The sequence below is a fragment of the Haemaphysalis longicornis genome, unplaced genomic scaffold (assembly GCF_048455015.1).
Source record: "Haemaphysalis longicornis isolate Haplotype H1 unplaced genomic scaffold, Haemaphysalis longicornis Haplotype H1 scaffold_4, whole genome shotgun sequence".
NCBI classification, from domain to species: Eukaryota; Metazoa; Arthropoda; class Arachnida; order Ixodida; family Ixodidae; genus Haemaphysalis; species Haemaphysalis longicornis.
The window spans coordinates 34,159,505-34,180,707 of record NW_027526361.1 but is presented as its reverse complement, the minus strand read 5'-3'; positions in this window follow the sequence as shown (position 1 = coordinate 34,180,707).

The window sequence follows — 21,203 nt, the reverse complement described above, 5'->3', positions numbered from 1 at the left end:
TGCGAACATGGTACTTTCCCAACATTCTCTGTTCCGCCCTTTTCATCTTTCAGTTATTTGCTACGCCTTAGATTCTTGTTGGAGCCTTGTTCTGCCGGGCCAGTCTTATGCGCTGTCTATTTTGCGGCAAAGACGAGGGTTATGTCCTGACAATATGTACCCGCATAATTGCCAATGCCACATGCGTACCAGTTTATCATGTAGATATGTACATTACGTAAATAAAAGTTGTGTAACCAAATAAAAGGGTCCTCGTAGTCTAGTCGGTAGCGCGTCGGGTTAGTCTTGCGGAGGGCAGTGGTTCGATTCGTGGTCAGGGTTTTTTTTTTTTTGCCGCTCCTAGCTCATTTGCGGGAGGTAACCGAACGGAACAACTGCTCGTCCGTTAAGGGTGATCGGTGTGGGGAGTAACCGTTCATTTCCTCACATTTACTCATGTAAGAGACTAATGGTTGTGGCAACGCAGTCGTCCCCCAAAGGATCAATGACACTCCCTCGTTGTTCTCTTTTGGCTAAGAGTGTAGGGGCAGTTCTTTCAGAAGTGCACGTGAACGTCTTCGAGAGTCCTGTGAAACACGCGTGTGCTGTGCAAAAACAAAAAAAAAGCCGAAGCCGAAAAAAAAGCACAAAGACGACCACCCCAAGGCGATACACCCATAGAGGAGGCGGAGAAGAAAAAGAAGAAGCAGAAGAAGAAGAAAGAGTGTGGAGGAGGGAGAAGAAGAAAGAGGAGGAGGGAGAGGTAGAAGAAGAAGAAGAAGAAGAAATATAGTCAATGAGAGCTCGCTTTTGGGCTAGTTGGTACATTATTTCTTGCAAAAAACACTGCGCTAAATTGAAATTACGAAGACGAAGGACGGCGGAACACACGATGCACACGATTGCGCTTTCGTGCACACGATTGCGCTTTCGATGCACACGATGGCACGATTGCGCTTTCGTAAGTGTGCATCGTGTGTTCCGCCGTCCTTCGTCTTCGTAATTTTGATTTGATTGATTGTGGGGTTTAACGCGCCGACGCAACGCGGGCGATGAGGCGCGCCGTAGTGGAGGGCTCCGGATTAATTTTGACCACCTGGGGATCTTTATCGTGCGCCGAAATCTCGTACACACGGGCGTTTTTGCTTTTCGCCTCCATCAGAATCTTCGTAATTTCAATTTAGCGCAGTGTTTTTTTTTTGCAAGAAAGAAGAAGAAGAAGAAGAAGAAGCAGGAGGAGGAGGCGCAGGAGGAGAAAGGAAGGGAGGTTAACCGGTTGTATAGCCTGATTTTATACCCTGCACTGGGTGACTAATCTTCAGGTTCTGAAAGAGAAGGGAGGGGAAAAGGAGAAGATAAGAACGGGAACGCGCGAGATCATAGTAATTTCCTTTGCAACTGAAGACGTTCGCGTAAACGTATAAAATTCAAAAAACAAAAAAGGGCTTTTTGATGCGTCTCGCGAAATTGACGGTAGGGACCGATTTCCTAGGATTTCGTCTGTCGTGAACGGCCCATTGTCGAATCGACTGAGGTCGTTGGCAATCACGTTTCGTTCCAGAGAATTACCGGGAAACAGGAAATTAGATGCTGAATCGTCTCGTCAGCTTTACGGGCGTCGCATAGGGCGCTGCTGGCCATCTCGATGAGGAAGTGGTAAGCTTTTGCGAAGGCTCTACCCAACGCAGTCGCCAGAGTAATTTCGACTGGGATCGAGACAGCCGACACAGAAAACGGAGCTGCAGTAAGGGATTCTGAATGCTGAGACGAAGATCCAAACAGTCCGGTATATTCATATCTCCATGGTTGACAAGAATTCCATGTCTTCGTGGCTGACAAGAATTCATACGTTGACAAGAACGAAGCGCTCTCGCCGCGTCGGTTCTTGAGAACGGGTGAAGAATTTTGCGTTCGCTCTCGTGGCCTGTTAAAATGTTTTTGAGATACGGCTAAGCCATTACGATGAATTTCCAAGGCCAAGATTTTATACGAGACATCTTTAACTTGCCGCTTTAACACGGGCGAATAATTGCAATCATATTTTGAGAATTTTCTAATGCTGCGAAAGCATTCTCACGACTCTGCTACGTTTCCCCAATCTTAGGTGCTTGCTGTGGCATCGAAAGAACCCGTCCCGCCACAACCGAACCCTTCAAAGCCACTGAAAGGAAGCGGAACAATATGGGCGATATTGCTTTTGGGATGCCACAAGCGGCGACAGGCACTCATTGGCTATCTCGTCAAAAAATCTGCAGGCGATAACCGCGAAGCGATTCGACCGATAGACATGGTTGTTTACATATGGGAATGCGATTACGATGGTACTCATTAGGAGATATCCCAGGTCGGCAGCGTTTTTCATCATAAATATACGCGTGGTGACAAAAAAGCAAACCAGGCCAATTGGCCAGGACATGGCCAGGACATGGTAATTGGCCAGGACATGGCCAATTACCATCCCAGAACAATTTTGTCCTGCATCAACAATCTATTGAGAAACTAATAGCCAAGCGTGTAATGAACTTTCTAGAAACATTTAGCAAATTAACGGAACACCAACACGGTTTCAGGAATAAATACTCAGCTAGTACCGCGGTTAACGCGGTTACAGAAAAAGTAAATCAGGCCCTTAACGGTACTATCATTGTAGTTGGTATATTTCTGGATACCAGAAAAGCGTTTGATTTCGTGAACCATAACATACTACTACAAAAACTAGAACGCCACGAATTTCGAGGTCCAGCGCTTAACTTTTTCCGCAGTTATGTCTCCGACCAGAAACAATTTGTCCAAATAGCATTTAGTAAATCGTCACTCACAGATGTCAAAATGGGCGTGCCTCAAGGCTTTGTATTAGGCCCCATTCTTTTTTCTCTTTACAGTAACGACTTTGCGCGCTCGCTAAAACACTCCAATGCTGTTTTGTACGCGGACGATACGGCCCTTATCATATCTAGTCAATCCTATCAAGAAGCAGAGTCGCTGGCTAATCAGGAACTCCGAAACACCTTAAGCTAGTTTAAAGCTAATAAGCTCGAATTAAACACTAAAAAAACCAAGTTTATAATATTCGCATCGAACCGAAGAGTACAGCCCGGCCTATGCAGCTTAAACCTCGGAGAAACAACAATAGAACAGGTTACCACCCATAAATACTTAGGTATAACTCTAGACTCGTCTTAGCACTGGGCCCCTCATATAGAAAAACTAACAAAGAAATTAGCATTTGGCTGTTTCACACTCGTTAAGGCACACAAACATTTTTCTCTGCACCTTTTATGCCTCATTTACTTTGCCGTGTTTCAGAGCCATATGACGTATTGCATAGAGTCATGGGGGTTCACGTACGCGTCGTACTGCAAATCACTGTATGTAATCCAAAAAAGAGTCATTAGAATATTGGCCGGAGCACCGAGGAATCAGCCATCAGCTATGCTCCGCGCCGAACTTAACATATTACCGTTTGATAGAGTCAGGGACTATAATACTGCTGTTAGTATCCACAAAATACTTACCTCAAACAATCCGTACCACTCGTCAACGCTAATTACACCCAAGCGAGATACAAGGCACGCTGATCACAAAAACCTTAACCTACCAATAGTACATAATGTATATGGTCAGCGCTAATTACACCCAAGCGAGATACAAGGCACGCTGATCACCAAAACCTTAACCTACCAATAGTACATAATGTATATGGTCAGCGCCTCTTGTCCTTCATGGGAGCCAAAATATGGAATAACATACCAAACTCCATCAAAACAATACCAAATATGTTGCCGTCCCTAAAATATTACTTCAGAATTCAAGTACAATAAACCAGAATCGTTAACTTGAATGTAAGCAACACAACTGTCAAAACAGTAAACAATGTAACTTGCTGCCAATTATTTTTACTTGTGTGCGACAATCAACCATTTTTGCCCAGGATTGTATTTTTGAAAATATTTCTGTAATAGATCCAATACTAGCCGTACAGGCTATGGATCCAGGTGCTTCATCAACATGTTTTTGTGATGTTTTTCGATAAAATAAACTACTTTGTTCTTGTTCTTGTAAAATACAAAACGTTCCAATGGATTGATTCATTGATTGTAGGGTTTAACGCGCCGACGCAACGCAGGCGATGAGGCGCGCCGTAGTGGAGGGCTCCGGATTAATTTTGACCACCTGGGGATCTTTAACGTGCGCCGAAATCTCGTACACACGGGCGTTTTTGCTTTTCGCCTCCATCAGAAAAGCGGCCGCCGCGGCCGGGAATCGAACCCGCGACCTCGTGCTCAGCAGCGCAACGCCTTAGCCACTGAGCCACCACGGCGGGTCGTTCCAATGGATATTATGCCTATATTTCTTCGTCAGTAGCCTGTTCTCAAGAAGCGTTGTTTTCCACGTGATGAAGAAGCGTTGCTTTTAATGTTGGATTTAAATATTTGTCAGTAATGCTCTTTTAAAAACTGACACAAAAATAGATCTGCGGGATGGGTTATCTCACTGCAAAATGTTCTGGCGCACACTGCCTGTATTTCGAAAACTTCGGTCAGGAAAGTCTAATAAAACGACAACCTTCATTTCATAAAGTTCATAGTGACGTACCACACGCATGAGTAGTGAACATTTGTTTGTGTTCTCCTCCTATGCCCACCCGGTTATACATGCACCGTGGCTAAAATTCAAGTGTTATGTGCCCTGCATCACAAACATAGTTCCAACTTTACGTGAAAAAGAAAGACGCACGATTTCCTTGGATGGAACTTGAAATAATACGTTATAACAACAAAATCAGAGGCTAGGGAAATTTTGCAATCTCCTTATTACTCCAAGTTAATGTTTTAAAATACATGCTTTGCCTAAATCACTTCAGAAGAAAATTTGTACTGCTAAGTATTTTTGCAACGATACGCTACATTAGTTGATTAAACAATCACGCAAAGGTGTGGAGATATACCTGTTTGATCACACGCTAGAGTCGGGTAGAGAGTTAAAGCCGACGACTCCGATGTTTAATTTCTTTCAGTTTTCGGTGACACAATGACATGATTAATGCGCGCCTTTGTCAGCACCATGATGATGACGTAAGGCTACCACACACGCCTATTATATCTGTATCTGAAGCGCAGTATTTTTTCTCCTGCTAATCATCAAGGGAATACTGTTTGGCCTACGTGAAAAACAAGCTGTGAACAAATTATTCATAACTAATTACAGCGCGAAGGGCGGGACAGACAGAAGAATAACCATAGGACAGGCGGTGTTTGTCCCGTCTTTCGCGCTGTGATGTGACTAGTTATGAACACTTACCAACTCGCCGAACTTGCAACTGTCCTGCAAACAAAATTATTCTTCGCTAAGAGGGTCTTTCCTTGTCCCGGCCTGAAACCAAGGATCTTGCATAAGTCACATTTATCCGGCCTACACTACACAATTGTCATCCGGTCCTTCCCCCCCACCCCCCCCCCCCCCCCCCCCTTGGTATTTAGCATCCCCATTTTGGAAATGCTTGAGCCCAAAGCAGTACACTGTATCTGCAATACGGTGCACGCACTCGCCAACTGCGCTTTTACGTCGCGCAGTAGTTATGCGCTACTCGCGGGCAGCGGAGTGAGCCGCCTAATTCCCTCAGAGAACTCGTCGCGCACTACTTACGGAACTGTGGGCTCTGCTGCTCACACAGCAAATCCGCTCTCCTAATACTACGTGACAGAGCTAGCGGGCGCCGCCCACAACCCACCCCCGACCCGACGGTTACCATCGACGCCCAGCCCATACCAACGGTCAGAACTCTACACATCCTCGGCGTGCAATACCATCACACTGGCTTGGGGGCAGCCTTTCTCCCCAAAATCCGCACAACAGTATCCCAACTGACTCACCTTATCCAACGAGTATGCTCCCGTCGACACGGACTCCGAGAGGCAGACACCTGCCGGATCGTGCAACCCATGATCACGAGCCGCATTGTCTATGGCGCCCCATACCTCGCTCTAAAATCCCAAGAGATCGCCAAACTCGACACACTAATACGAAGGTCGTATAAGGCAGCCCTTGGGCTTCCCAACTTCACTTCGACGGAACGCCTCCTTCGGCTGGGCATCTATAATACCGTTCCAGAGGTTATTGAAGCACACCTTGCAAGTCAACGCCAGCGGCTACAAGCTACGTCCAGTGGCCGCCACCTCCTAACCCGCCTCGGCTACCCCTCCAACCCCACTCCCGAAACCTTCTGCACCCTCCCCCCCCACAACCCGCGCTGCCATTCAAGTGCTCCCAATACCAAAGCACATGCACCCCATCTACAACAAGGGACGCCGCTCACACCGCACACGACTACTACTTAAACGTTATAGCACAGACCCCACCGCCTACTACACAGACGCCACCCCATACAGCACACACCCTGCACACGCCATCGCAATCATACAATTAACAGGCAACACCACCACTACAGCCACCATACGCGCCATATCTATTGACACTGCAGAGGAGGCGGCCATTGCACTCACCATTGCACACACGCCTGCTACGCACATAACCATCCTGACTGATTCCGAATCCGCCTGCCGTCGCTACGCTATGGGTCGCATCACCAACCTCTCCCTTTCCATCCTCACCCAACGACCCACACTACCGGACATCCGTCTCGTATGGATCCCAGGGCATTCGTCTCTTCCCGGGAATGAGGTGGCTCACGCCACTGCCCGCGCCTTAACCTACCGGGCATTGCCGGAGGGGATGAACCACCTACCACCCCCCGACCCTCCTACCCTCCAGCCTTTACCCCCCACCTACGCCGATATACTTTCCCACTACCGTCAGTCCCGCCTCTACTACCCACCACCTCACCCCTCCCTTCCCACCACGGACGCTCGTATCTGGCGGCGCCTACAGACCATCACTTTCTATAATCACCAACATCTACACCACATATCCCCAACCACCTACTCCCTAAACTGCACACGCTGCAACTCCCCATTGACAACACTCCATTTGGTGTGGCAGTGCCCTACTATCCCTTCACCCCCCACCCACCCAACCTACGAGCAGTGGGAGTGCGTGCTGCGCAGCGGCCAGCTCAAGGACCAGGCTGCACTGCTCGAACGGGCTAGGTCAGCGGCCGTGGCACGTGGCCTACCGGACTAGGATGGCCGCCCTTGCCCGTCTTCTCTTAACCCCCTTTTTTCCCTCACCCAATTTTCAGAAAATAAATGTGTACTCTCTCTCTCTCTCTCGTCCCGGTTATCTCTCGGATTGGATGACTAGCCTTTAGGATACGGAATATGGGTTAGGATATGCGCCCTAAAATGGACACCTTGACCATACTGGAAAGAGGCCGATAAGTACAGAATGCAATGATCGGGCTCTCAGATGCACCCATGTTTGCAAGCGACGCACGGGAAGCTCAGATTCTCTAGTTTGTAAGGTTTTGCCAAGTTTTGTGTCACCTCAGCCTTTGTTGGCATGATCAAAGCCACCTAAATTTGGTTTAACGCTCTAAAAAACTCGTTTGTACACCTACGTATTTATGTAGTTACACTAAACTATCTTTATGCGTCTTAACAACTGTGCCAAAAAATTTACTAAATTTGGATAATTTTGTGAAGCATGCTTACTGAACTCAGGGCTACGTATTTGCTCACCAGTAAAGCTGTTGGATTTATAACAGGTGGTTTTTGACAAAAATTAGAGTGAATTATTCAACCAGATGACATGCAAAACTGAGTTGGTCAGAATGTGGCTTGAGGTTAAAACAATCAAAATAACTTAAACATAATCTGACACGGAAAGCCACTACTTTGAGAGAAATAACGGGTTGATGATGCATTTGCACCAATCAGTTTATGAAGCTATATTTTGTTTCTAGAGTGGGTCTGGGGACTGCCCGACAAACTCTACGTATGCGAACTATCCTCAGACGTGAAGCGCGCGTGGTTTCGTTTTAGACATTTCTCCCATTCCTGAGAGGCATGGTGCGATTGTGCGATTCACGAGTCCCGGGTACTATCCTCAGCACGAAGCTCTGATGTTAGGTATTCCGGATTCTCAGCGTCTCGCAAAGTCCGGTATCACCCATATTGCTTCCAAGAAGAGAAGATGTGACTGTATGCAGGGATTACTGTAAATTTTGTGAAGAGATGATTAACTAACCGACATTCTTTGCAAAAATTTTGTATCACTTTAGTTCTTTAAATTTAATTTCAATAAAATTTAATTATACTTTCTGTGTCGCTAAATTCTCATAGGGGAAGGTTTTGTGCCTAAGGTTTTGCGCGTGGAGTCTCCTAAGTGTGAATGTTCTGTAAAAAATAGCTTTTAGATAAAATGGGCCACTGGTAATTCGGCCATAGGGAACCGGATTCGGATTGCGACTAGAACAACACAGCTTTCTTGTTAAAAGTGTCCCTTTGCCATCGATAAAAACATGCTACACAACCACCCTTGAACTTATTAGATCAAGAAATGCTGAAGACAAAAAAGGGGAAACAAAACGAGCCCGGACATTATTTTATATGGTGACTTGTTTACGACGCATTCAAACACAAGTTGTAGTTCCGCGCCATCAAACAGAAGCCCTCTTTCGGAACGTTCTGAGGGCCAGATAAATCTTATCGTTTGTAGGCTCATACCAGGTACTCTGAAAAGCGCTGCACCCATCTCGTACGACCGGAACAGTCGTGCATGCACTTTTAAAAAAAGCTGACATTGATCTTCGCAGTATGGACGATTTCTTTCGCGAAGTGGGCCACGTTATAGTACACTCAATAGGGGAGCGTCCCGCAGTTTCAAATGCCGATAAAGATAGCGAGATTCTGATGCAATGGCGCTCGTGTTATACGCGTAAAATGTTTGTGCTGCTTAGCGAGGTTGCTTCAAGACTATCTAGCTTTTTGAACGACGTTATGGCACGTCACGGGTGCGAAAATGGGAATTCGAAGCGAAAGATTTTTATTGCTACTATAGCTTTGACTAGACCTCAAACAGGATTTATAACTACGTCAGGAGAACCCCGACGATTCGATTGCTCTTAAGCATAGAGTTTCATACTAATATACACTAGAGGGGACACTGGCGCTAGTGTCTATGCCAGCCGTTGATCGTCTGCTTCAACCCCCATGAGGGCGGCCATGTCAGATAGACGTGTGATTTTCGAACTTGGCTTGACTATGCCAACGTCTTGACTTGACTCAAAATACTTTTTTTTTTAATTGAAAAGCTACAACTAATGTTTATTACTGTATAAATTATTAGTCGCGTAAACAACTTGTACTATACGTTCAGTTTTAATTAAGGTTTAGAAGTATTCTTTTATAAGAGGGGAACTGATTTGTGAACGGTATACACGGCTGAGTTTAGCGGAGCCGGCGATTCGGTGGCGAAGCGTATTTTCTTTCTTCTTTTTTTCTTTTTTGCGTGCGAGTCAGCGGTGGCATGGCATGGGCTGAAGGCATGGGCTGAAGGGCCGCTGTACGGCGTTAAATTTCGTTCTGGAAGACTACGAGTAGCGGAGCGACGCGTCCTATAACCCCAAGTAAGTATACACGGTTGTTGTTCATTTCCACTGATTAGTCGCCTTACCCAACGTGCGGTCGGCATGCTGACAAAATCGTGAAAGGACACTGAGTAACAGCTGATCGTTTGCTTTGGTGCCTTAAACAAGCCATAACGGCCAACTCGACCATATCACCTCTGTTCGTCGCTAACACGTAGACGATGTTTTATTGACCGGATGGTTAATCGGGTGAGAGAGAGAGAGAAAACATATTTATTTGTCCTGCAAACGCGACGCGGCCTCACGTCGTGTCAGCCGGCCACTCGGCTTCCGTCAATCGGGTTCTGTGTTTGTTCTACTGTTCGAGTATTCTTGATGTCTAATTGACGCACTGTAGAGCTGCTTCTGTGAGCAAATGTTAATTTTATATGTTGAGAGCGACAAACGTAGGAAACAGGGTATCTTATCAGGCCACACAGCGAAAAAATTCTCGTACTTCATTCGTGTTAACCTTCCAGAAGACGGCCTCGTCTTGCTAAGAGCGACAGGCATGCAGATCGTTCTGGAGCCGTGGGCTGCATTTTACGGGAGTTCCTAATTTTGTGAAAATCTCCATGTAGAATGTTTCTATTAGATGACCAATAACGCGCACTGATATATCTAAGCACCGTGTGTGTACATTACACTCCCACAAGTGCCAATCATCACCTGTCTAACCGAGGTCTCACGCCCAGATATAGCCAGGACCGCGTGTGAAATTGAAGGCACCCTATTTTTTCCAGTCCCTCCACAGAAGCGTGCCGAAGCTCAGGAACAGTTTGAAATTACGTGCGAAGGTGTCAAACAGTGTAAATGTTGCTGATCAGACGGTGCTTTCCTAAATAGCAACTAAATAGTGCCTCCGGGGTACCATTTCCATAATACACAAGCTGCCTTCATGCATTAGTTGTTCCGAAGCTGTTCCACAATAAGTTCAAAACATTTACTCATTTTGTGTGGTTGTTCAGTCTTGAATAATCCAACTGCTAAAGTCATGTCTTGTTAAAGCACGACCTTTGAAAACATTGTTGGCTTCCTGTGAGTTCATTGTATGTGTCTTCTTTGGTTTACGCAATGACTTCAGCGTCAATACGGCAGCGCGCAGCTGATCGTAACTGTGTGTTTTTATGAGAAAGCCAGAGTCATTGAATGTGTTATGCTGCTGGAACCCTTTTTGTAAATAAGCATGTTAGTGTGCTGGATTTTAAGAGTACGTACTTGTGCTCTAAATAGCTGTACAAAAGCCTTGCAAAACCTTCAATGATGCCATCCATTTCGATACAGGTCCCAGCTGTGTCAGCAGTGCAAGGACCAGACCAGCAGGCAACACAAGAAGCTGCACCAGGCATGCAACCAGTTTCCAAGTCAGGATCATTGGATGGATCATCAGCAGCGCAAGACAAGGCAGGCATGCCGCCAACCTGTCAAAAACACCGAAATTCTAGCAACGGCCACCGTTCGAAAAGCAAAAGGGCTTGGGGAGAGGTTGATTGCAGCCTACGATATGTAAATAGTAAAAACAATCCTGTACATTCAGCTGCGCAATAAAGAGAAAAACAAGTGGTGAGGAAAGTGCCTTGTAGTGCATGGAAGATGTTCTTTGTATCTTGCTTGTTAGGCACTCAAGATTTAAACTGATTGTCTCGGGTGCAAGAACATTGGCAGTTCGAAACCATCCATTGTACATAAATGTGACTTACAGCAGTGGCGTCATTTGCGATAGCCTTTGCACGGCATGAAACCAACTTCATTTAACTACTATGAGCAGCCATTTGAAGACTTGTGTACGTGCTTATTGAACTGAAAGAATGAAGTGGAAGTATTCTGCGTGGTATTCTAGCCCACTGTGTTCCAAAGTGGTATTCACTTGAGGGACCCTGCTGAGAAGGAATGTGTGTGGTGCCAATGACTGTGAGAGAGCTGACATGTCCTCACTGCCCATGTAAATCTCCATTGAAGCCAGGTTCTATTGTGCACCTTTCACAAACTTTTTGTCGCGCCGCCACCTCCTCCAGCAACATATTCATGAAGGTGTGACGTAGGGGATCAGCTTTCACCACGTGAATGTCAGTTAAAACCTAGATTATACGTTGTGGCTGCAGCGTTTTGTTTATGCACCTGTGATGTATGTCCAAATAATGGATTGAAAAATGTTGAGCTGCCCTTTCCCATCTTGCACTGTTAGTACGGCTCAAAAGGTTCTGATGAATGGGGTAGAAGGCTGCCTCACCTACTTCTGGCTGTTATCAAGTTGCAGATTGTATCCACCCACGGCTGTTCACTGTGGCTGTATATTGTCGTGCCGAGTGTACGCTGTTTTAAGAACCTTGTTTTGTTCGTTGATCAGATATTGTTGCCCTGCTTCTACTGTGCTGGCAGATGCTGATCGAAACACTTCTGCTCTACAGCTATAAGCTTTTCTAGGGTTACTTTCTTGCAATCTTTTTACCGTAGCCTAACGTCGCATTTGTTCGTCACTTACAGTAACCATTTTGTTGGTTCCTGCATAAAGCACCCTGCGTACATCAGTATGCTGGTTGCGAAAATGGCAATGCTGGTAGGTAGCTACAAACTAAATCCTGGTACAAATATGTTCACAGTGGCTCTTGGATGGGACAATAAATACATTGATGCGACATGCTTATGCCTTCACTCCTTTTCACTGCATAGTTTGCATGTTTGCTGCTCACCAGCCTTCAAAATTTCAAAACAACTTCCTCAAGGTAAGCTTGCACACTTGCTTTTGATGTATTAAGGAATGCTCTGCTTATTTTATTGGTGTTACAGAGTATGACTGTGGTGAGGGCTTCTTTATAAATGAGTGAAACTGAATTCGGCACTTTGCTGTTGGCACAATAAATTCACACAGCACTCGCCTAGTACAGTCGCCAACTTTTTCTGTGTGCTCAATATGCCTGTCTCCAGGCGCTGAGCCAGGGTTCCACTAACGCAAACAGTTTCTACAGCAACACCTGCCACTGGATGGGGAACACTGTGACCAATGCAGACTCACAGCGACTTGATTGAATAGCAAGCATGCATGCCGGTGATCGCCTCATCTTACAGCCATATGGCTTCACCAGTACATAGCTATGTAAGCCATAGTTTATGGCCCAAAAGTACTGGTAGGCCCCAAGCAATCATTTGGCCACGTTCTGTTGCAATAGGTAAAGCCATTCTACCGTTGCAGAGGTACGTTTTCTCTCCCTGTCTGATACTGCGCTGCATACACAGAGTATTCATTGCATTACATTGTTTTTACCTTCAGCTTCAAACACCCCATACGCGTCCATGGTTACAGGCGGTCACAGCGATTGCGCGTGAGCCTTGGTTACGTACTGAAATTCGAAACAGCGCAAAAAGACGGGACAAGGAAACGACGACACAAGGCGCTGACTTACAACTGTCTAACTAACCGTCTTTTTGGCTGTAATTTCAGTATGCACCACCAACTAGCCCAAACGACCGTTCTAACGCAGTCCTTGATTACGCCGGTGAATACACGCAGCTGATTAGCAACGGGAAATGACTGTGTCGTCTGTGTTGTGCTTGCTGGAACAGCCTAGCAGACGACGGTTGCACTGGTGGGATCGTCCTATGCAAGCGGCCTACCTTCACTTGTTTCGCCACTTTCTGCCATGATAAGGTGCCGACCCACCCGCTGGTGGGCGCTCCCGCAACATTAAAAAAAAAATCACCGGCTGTGCACACATATACTTACTGCTGATAAAATATTTTTATTTGTCTTCGGCGCTACCGTGCTCGTGTTATAATCGCAAGCGTAGTCATGAACGTGACTAGGATGGAACGCAGTACCCGGCGCGGAGTGCTTCCCGTATCCATTCATTCCAGCCGTGCAGTATTTGCTCACTGCAGCCGCTGGAATCGGACGCCAACAGCAATTCTGCCCCGGAATGACCCACCGACGCTTTTGACGCCGAAACCGAAACTGACGGCGCGGAGAAGTACGAAGCCTAGCACATATAACAATCGTCAAGCCTCAAGTTAAGCCAAGTTCGAAAATCACGAGTCTACGTCACACAATCAGCTCCATGGGGGTTGAACGATTGCAGCGCCAGTGTCCCCTCTAGTTTCATTAGTATGAAACTCTATGCTCTTAAGGACATCTAGCCATACTTGTGGTGTTGCAGGAACAAGAAATGAAACCGAGTGTTGTGCATACAGCTTTTGAGCGAAGAAATTCTTAGCGATGCTCACTAGGGGGCTAATTTGTAAAGGGCTGTTGATATAACACAAGGGGACTCTGGTAGTCATTCTTTTCTTGTTGAGGTGTGTCTGAAGTCATGGAACATGATTTGTAACGCGCAACACGCAAGATGCGCTTTCGTTGTTTTCTTTTCTCGTTTTATCTCACCTCTTGAGAGCTGCTGCTTAAATTAGGATTATTCACCAATTCGCCCAACTCACAGGCCCCTTTACAAGATGGTGCAGGAATTGGTTTCTAAATCACGTATATGCGGCACTGAATGGGGATAGTCTTAAAAGATTATTAAAAATAATATAATGAAAACTCAATCCAGTTGATCCCGATGTCCCCTTCGGACAAATAATTTTATAAAAATTGTGTTAATATAAATGATTCACTGAAACTTGCCACCAAGAAACACATTTTAGTCCCAAAGCAGCATCGTCAACTGGGACGAAATGTTTCTAGTAAACCGAGTATGGGTTTTAAACACCTGCTGAGAATTAAAAATTCCTTCGTGCTTAAAGGTGTTCTGACACCCAGTTTAAAAATGGCGAAGAAATACCGCCGTCGCTAGAGGCAGAGAGAGGCATACTTGGTAGAGACAGAGGCATCTGTGCCAAGTATGACTTTTTTTTTATTCCAGCGGAAACATTACAGCTTCGCTGCAAAATGTGGAACCTGTTTTGTTTGTTTCTGAGTCGTCGCATTCATTCTGCACGCTTACACAGGCTTACCCCATTTACGCGACTCTGGGCCGTGATTCCTGCTGTTGGACCCGTGGCAGAAGCATAGAGGCTAGGGCACTTGTGCTCTGAGCCCAAGGACGGGGGGTCGATATCGGCCTCGGTAGCTGGGCTCTGGATGGAGGCAAAAAGCGAAAACTGTAATGTGCCAATATATCGGCACACGTTCAAGATCTCCAGGAGGTCGAAATTAATCCTGAGCCCTCCACTTTACCGTGCATGTCATGACCCAGGTGCAGCCTCCGCACGTAAAACCAGTAAGATTTGAGTTCTATGTTTGCTCTTTTTTACCTTTCTGATGAGGGTAGTTGTGGTGTAGTCGCCGTATCGCCAGGTTCCTCTGACACAGGCGCCTTTATTTACCACTGCATGCCTCACAATTACGCGCTATTGTATTAGACCTATGATCTAGGTGTATCATTTTTTAAAACTGTCTATTTACAGTTCTTGTCAGAAGATTGGGGCGAAGCCTTTCAACATACGAACGAATATTTATATTATCCCGAGGTTTAAGTACGGCAATTGTTTTTTCTGTGCTATTCTTAAAAGTTTCCATACACTGCTAGGAAGGTAATTCGAACACCTTATTCTGCAGTACAGCGACGCGTCTCCGTAAACGCCAGTTCTCTATTGTTTTTAAACTGTCGGTTTTGATGCGTATATAAAACCTCTCTGCTCGATCAAGGCAATTCAGTCTGCTTCTGCAGCAATACCAGCGAAAAAATACGAGAACTTCCGCATCATGTGCAGTGAGACAGCGAGAAGTTGCAAGCAGGGTTACAGCGAAATGGGTTCTTAGTTTCAGACAAGCAAAAACGCGTGCACGTCTATGGACGAAACTTCGCTAACATTTACGGAAGAGATCCAGACGGGATAAAATCAGTCGAACTTGACAGCTACCCGTTTTTGAAGCCAAATGTGATGCTCGAGATTTAGCTTCAAGGAACCACGGAGCGTGTGTAGAATGAAAAAGTCGTTGGTCCCAGAAGCGTCACTGCCTGACTATCGATCATAAAGCGGTGTTGTACGGGCTTATGACAATCAAGCATTGGAGAGAACTGCCGATTGTACGTATCCCAGTACCCCAGTATCAAGACTTTTACACGAACGTTGGTCGCTAGCGCACGCACGACCAGACCTGCCACTGTTTCGAGCCAGCATAACAGGGAGGGAACAGAAGAGCTCATGACTGTGCGCGCCTATTGACGCGCGGTAACCCCAGGAACGCTGCTCGCATTTGTAAACTTTCTTACAATAGGCGATAACGCTAAGTGGGCTGTACAGGACGCTATGTGCTGGCTAACGTCAGCAGAAGGTTCTTCAGAGTGATTTAGGATATCGAAAGAGATGACTGTAATTAGCGGATTTCTTGATTAATGCAATTTTCACGAGCAACCAACCTCCCACGTATTTCATCCGGTCACCACTAATACAGTATCTTACGTGCGAGGAACCGCTTTGTGAACGTAAGAAGCGTTATGAGCCATAACTTATGCATAATTGAAGCGCCATTGTAATAACTTAATTGTTTTAGGATTGTTTGCTTCAGTAATGGCCTAAAAAAACCTTCTTTAACGTGGGTTCCATTAGCGAGTCCTTTAAGATATTTGCCAGAACCTCACCACAAACGTCTGATTTAGTTACAAGATGCTGTGAGAAGGCGGTAATGTAAACGAGTGGTTGCGCTGACATCTTGACTTCTCGAGAAGGATACGGATGAAGAAAGATTGGCGCAACTTGCACTAGTGGTGAAAGGCTGAAGAAACAGCCGGGTTTGGGGCCCCTCTTCCTTCATCGGAGACACGGCTGTTGCCCCTCACATGACTTTTTAAACTTGCCGCTGAAAGTTCTTCATGACTGGCAGGCCCGGACCGTTTTGCCCGCAGGGTTTCCCATCTCTCCCAAAGTGGACCGCGTTAGCACGTGCAAGAACCAGCAGCAACCGGCTTCGCGAACTCGGTGTACGTATCGCGAACTCGGCATTTGTCCTGACCACTTCAGGCGTGAACGCGCGTGAACTGGCGAGAAGAATAGCACACCGCGAACACTGGGCAGAGTGCCCTCAAAGGTTGAACTGGCCGACGCCGGGCGCTCCTGACGAGGCGGGCACTCAAGTGCGTGTGGCATTTTTCTAGGTATTTTTCGCGAGTTCCTCACGTGGCGCAAACCCACGCGCAAGCTTGGCCGGCGGCGGGCGCTCCTCATGAGACGGGCGCTTCTCGGCATTTTTTGGGGGGTATTTTCCTCTGGTAAGGCTTGGCGGTGGAACTAAAAGCTTAAACAGCTCTGCTGATGAAAAAACACAAAACGAGCGCCCTCTGTATTTTTCAAAGGTGTTAGAAGATCATCTCTCACAAACATAAAGCACGTGCTCCACTGTCACCATTGACATTTGCAAATTGAAGAGCTTTCCATATCATATGGCGAATAGACTTCTACAAAATGTCTCCGACCATTGTGCACGTTCAACTTTACAAGGCGTTCCGCTCTTATCCGACGCTCATGACGTATGAGGAGGATTCTCCCAATAAAAAATAAACAGTTGCTTATAGATAACGTATTTTTAATGTACCACCCGGATGTCTGAATAGGGTCCTCACAAAAAAAAGTTATCGCAAATTTGAAGATATTCAAACAGCAGCCTATTATTTCACTCGAACTTGGAAAAGGGGTACAGCTTGGAAACAAATTACCAAGCATGCGAATTTATTATGTTATAATGGGTGACTGTTAGATGCCTTCATATTTTTTCAGCTAAACCTACACTGTAACTTGTAATGTGCACTGACGACAGAATGTATATTAAAAAGTCTTCAATAATCTAATTTGAGGCATGCACATTGTTCCGTAAAACAGGCGTAGTGCCTAATTCCTCCCCCACCTTACCTTACACCCCCAAAAAACACCCAATTAGTGATAGGGACATGTAGGCTTACACACGAGCCCTTGGCAATAGCGCATAGGTAACCGATTAAGTGTCCAAATTAACAACCCTATAGCGCTGATTATGGCGACATCAATCAGCAGTTTTTAGAAGTTACTTTGCACTCTCACTATTGCAATGGCCCAACCAACTATACGCAGGATAGTAGTAAAGGAGCACCTATATAGCTTTGGCCGGGCTGGAAGGGGTTAAAGCAAGAGCAAGTGTGGCAAACCTTGCGTCACCATCTGGGTTAAATGTTTGCCGGTTTTAATTAACGTTAATGCTTTGCCGAATGTCTGGGTAATGTCTTCTTCTAAATAGGCTCAATTAGATCGGCTGCTACATTAGTAACTTCTACTAAGACAAATTTATGCGTTCGCGCTCAGCAGTTCGCTCTCGGCACAGCCAGCTACTTTTTGAAAGCAGGAATGGCCCTATTAGAGGAATTGTGGGAGCTGCATCTCGTTAAGCATTTTACTCAATTCCTTAAAATGTTCAAGCGCTTGCTTATTCGGAATTCTTTGTTCTTATTACTATGCCATCTGGTGTTCAACACAACCACCTTGCAATTGAAAATATCAATTTGTTGGATTAGTAAAGTCCTGATAAGTGAGCTTAAACGCATCAAAAAGCTATTAGGATATAACCTTTGCTCAAAGCCTACTGTGGTGTTAGCCAAAAGTAAAATACATTGCAAAAGTAAAACCTTCCATTCTGTGTCGGCTTTGTGGTGCAGTGGGTAGAGTACCATGTACCTTGCGTTCCGCCCGCAGAGTCGTTGGTTCGAAACCTGGCACCGGTAAGCATTACATTACACAATTTTGGGTAACCACTCAACGTATTTGAAAAAAAAATCATAAGAGTAAAAATAGATAGTTATATCTAGTTATACAGGCAGGTTCGCAAGTCGTTCCGAAACTGCAGACGATTTTTTTTCGTGGATTCTTTTTCCGTGTTCTGTTCATACCTCCTCTGGAAAAGTGGAGGAGTACCCGCACATGTTCATGTTCAGGAGCCAAGTGTGATTGCATACACAGTTTGTATTTGTGATCATGCCTCTTCCTAATTAAAATTCTCCAAGATTTAAACAAATACCCGTTCACCGGAACGACGTCAGTCCCGAGCTGTTTGCCGTCGGGTCGGAATAGATACTACATTTATTTAATTATCGAATTACTTTTTATTGCTTCTTTCTATTGATCTTCATTTTTATTTTTATTTTTGATTTATTTCTTTAATACTGCATATTGATCCTGCATCCCTTACTATTGGAGCCAAGCTGTCAAAAAAAAAGCTGCAGACAACGCACTGGGATAAATCCATTCGAGGTATGCTCCGCATTCGGTGTATCCAGAAACCAATCAATCGTAGTGAGACCCCGCATTTCTTATCCGGTAAATAACACCCCAAGACAAGGATCCAAAAAAGGCGTTCATCCGTAATTCAGGTACAATCGTCCTCGTGCTAGTGATACCGACGATACCAGTTGTGCTAATCACGTGTAGTGTCGGTTGATGGCTGTCAGCATGAAACAGGAAGGAGCGATCCTTGCGCAGTGGGACCTAACAGTCGCTGCGGTATTTTTATTGAGCAGTTGGAATATCACCGGCATCGTATACGCTCATCAGCATGATCATAGTCAAAAGATCTGTGCACTAGAGATGAAATTCGGGCCACAGTGAAGGAAGAACTTTGTTCTTGCCAAATCAGTTTTTTAAATGCAGAGCATTTCAGTAACTCACGATGTCACACGCGTTGACGTCCGTAGTCCGCACCCTCCCTACTATATAAAAAAAAGAGAGGCTAGTTGGTTACAGAGGTCGGAGTAGGTGCCTTGCGTGACGGCTTTAGCTAATGTGGGAGCACGGGTGGGCTTAGTGTCTACGAGAGATTTAAAGATGTATTCTTCAATTTCCTTGGCTGGCACGGTGACTCTCGCGGCCGCTTCATCGTGACTCGGAGAAGGCACACGAGGTGGCGCGAGCTTTAAAAACATCCCCCTCGCGAGGGGCACGATCAAATGCAGAGCATTTCCGCGGGGGGCGCGCCTGCAAGTCGTATGGATTACGTATTGGTTGTTGTTGTAATTGTTGTCTTCCAGCGTAGACATTGTCGATGAAGTCGCTGGTGAAATGTGAAACGTGCCGTGAACCCCCTGCCGCGGCTATGACGCAACGTGGAGCGGCTATGACGCAACACAATCCAACACAATCCACTTTAATTCAATCCAATCCAAATCCAAACCAATCCAATCCAAGCCAAGCCAAGCCAAGCCAAGCCAAGCCAAGCCAAGCCAAGCCAAGCCAAGCCAAGCCAATCCAATCGAATCCAATCCAATGCCCCTCGCGAGAGGGTGTTATAGCGCCAAAATCGCGCCACCACACGAACGCGTGATGTTGACGTCACGGTCACGCCACAGATGTTAGCGACCGGAGCACGCGCGAACGACATATGTGGTTTAAGCGCGAACCGACCGCGGCGAGAGAGCGCGATGCGAGCGCCCCCATCTGTTCTTGCGCGCCAACCGACTGTTGATCAGCGCGAACCCAACGCGGCGAGAGAGGGTGTTGCGCACGTCCCCACCTGTTGTGCGTCCGAACCGAACACGGCGAGAGAGGGCGTTGCGAGCGGAGAGAAGGCGAGAAGGACGCGGGGGAGAGGGCGCGCCTGTGGCCGACGGTTGAATGAGTCAAGGATATAAGGCGTGTTCGTAACCTTCCATTCTGTGTCGGCTTTGTGGTGCAGTGGGTAGAGTACCATGTACCTTGCGTTCCGCCCGCAGAGTCGTTGGTTGGAAACCTGGCACCGGTAAGCATTACTTTTTTTATATAGTGTAGGGGGAGCGATGCGGACTACGGACGCCAACGCGGGTGACATCGTGAGTTACTGAAATGCTCTGCATTTAAAAAATACTATCCGGCGCCCGGTTTCAATCCCTCGACCCTGCGGGCGGAACGCAACGTACATGGTGCTCTACCCACTGCGCCACAAAGCCGACACAGAATGGGACGCTGCGAACGCGCCTTATATCGTTGACTCATTCAAATTACTGCTGACGAGCGCTCTCTTGTCAGCAGTTGCCAAAAGTGCAACAACATTAACGTAACGCAAACTACTTAACGTCGTGCGCCCCTGGAAATGCTCTGCATTTGATCGTGCCCCTCGCGAGGGGGATGTTGTCTCTTTCAGATCGGCTTTCTTTGGAAGGTGCACTTGCATTGATTGCCCAACTTGCTACATTACTTCTACTGCTACTCGTCGCAGAGGGGAGTACTGCTGTGGACGAATTAAAGGGCGTCTACCCAAAAAGGTCCCATCTCATGACTCGCGCGTCAAGTGTATTCTTGGCGACTTGGCGTTTCTGCCAACAGATATGGAACCGTTGGGGGGTACAGGTACACAGCTTTGCTGTAAAAGTCTCCTGTCTTTGAAACACGAAGCTTGTCCCGTTGTTTTAGATGCGATGCTCAGAGCATCTCTTGTCGGCCGCCCTGGCCTTCCTGCGTGCGTGCGTCCGTTGTTGTCCGCGTGCGTCCGTTGTTGTTGTCCGCAGCGCCTCTCCCCTTTCTCTTCTCCGATAGTGAACACTCTCTCGCGAGGGGCATTTGATTGGATTCGATTGCATTGGCTTGGCTTGGCTTGGCTTGGCTTGGCTTGGCTTGGCTTGGCTTGACTTAGATTGGATTGGATTAAAGTGGATTGTGTTGGATTGTGTTGCGTCCTAGCCGCGGCACTCTCTCTCTCCGTGGTCTCCTCTCCTTCGGGCGCGCAGCGCATATAACCGGTGTGCCGCTCTCCGACGGCCTTTCGGTCGACGGT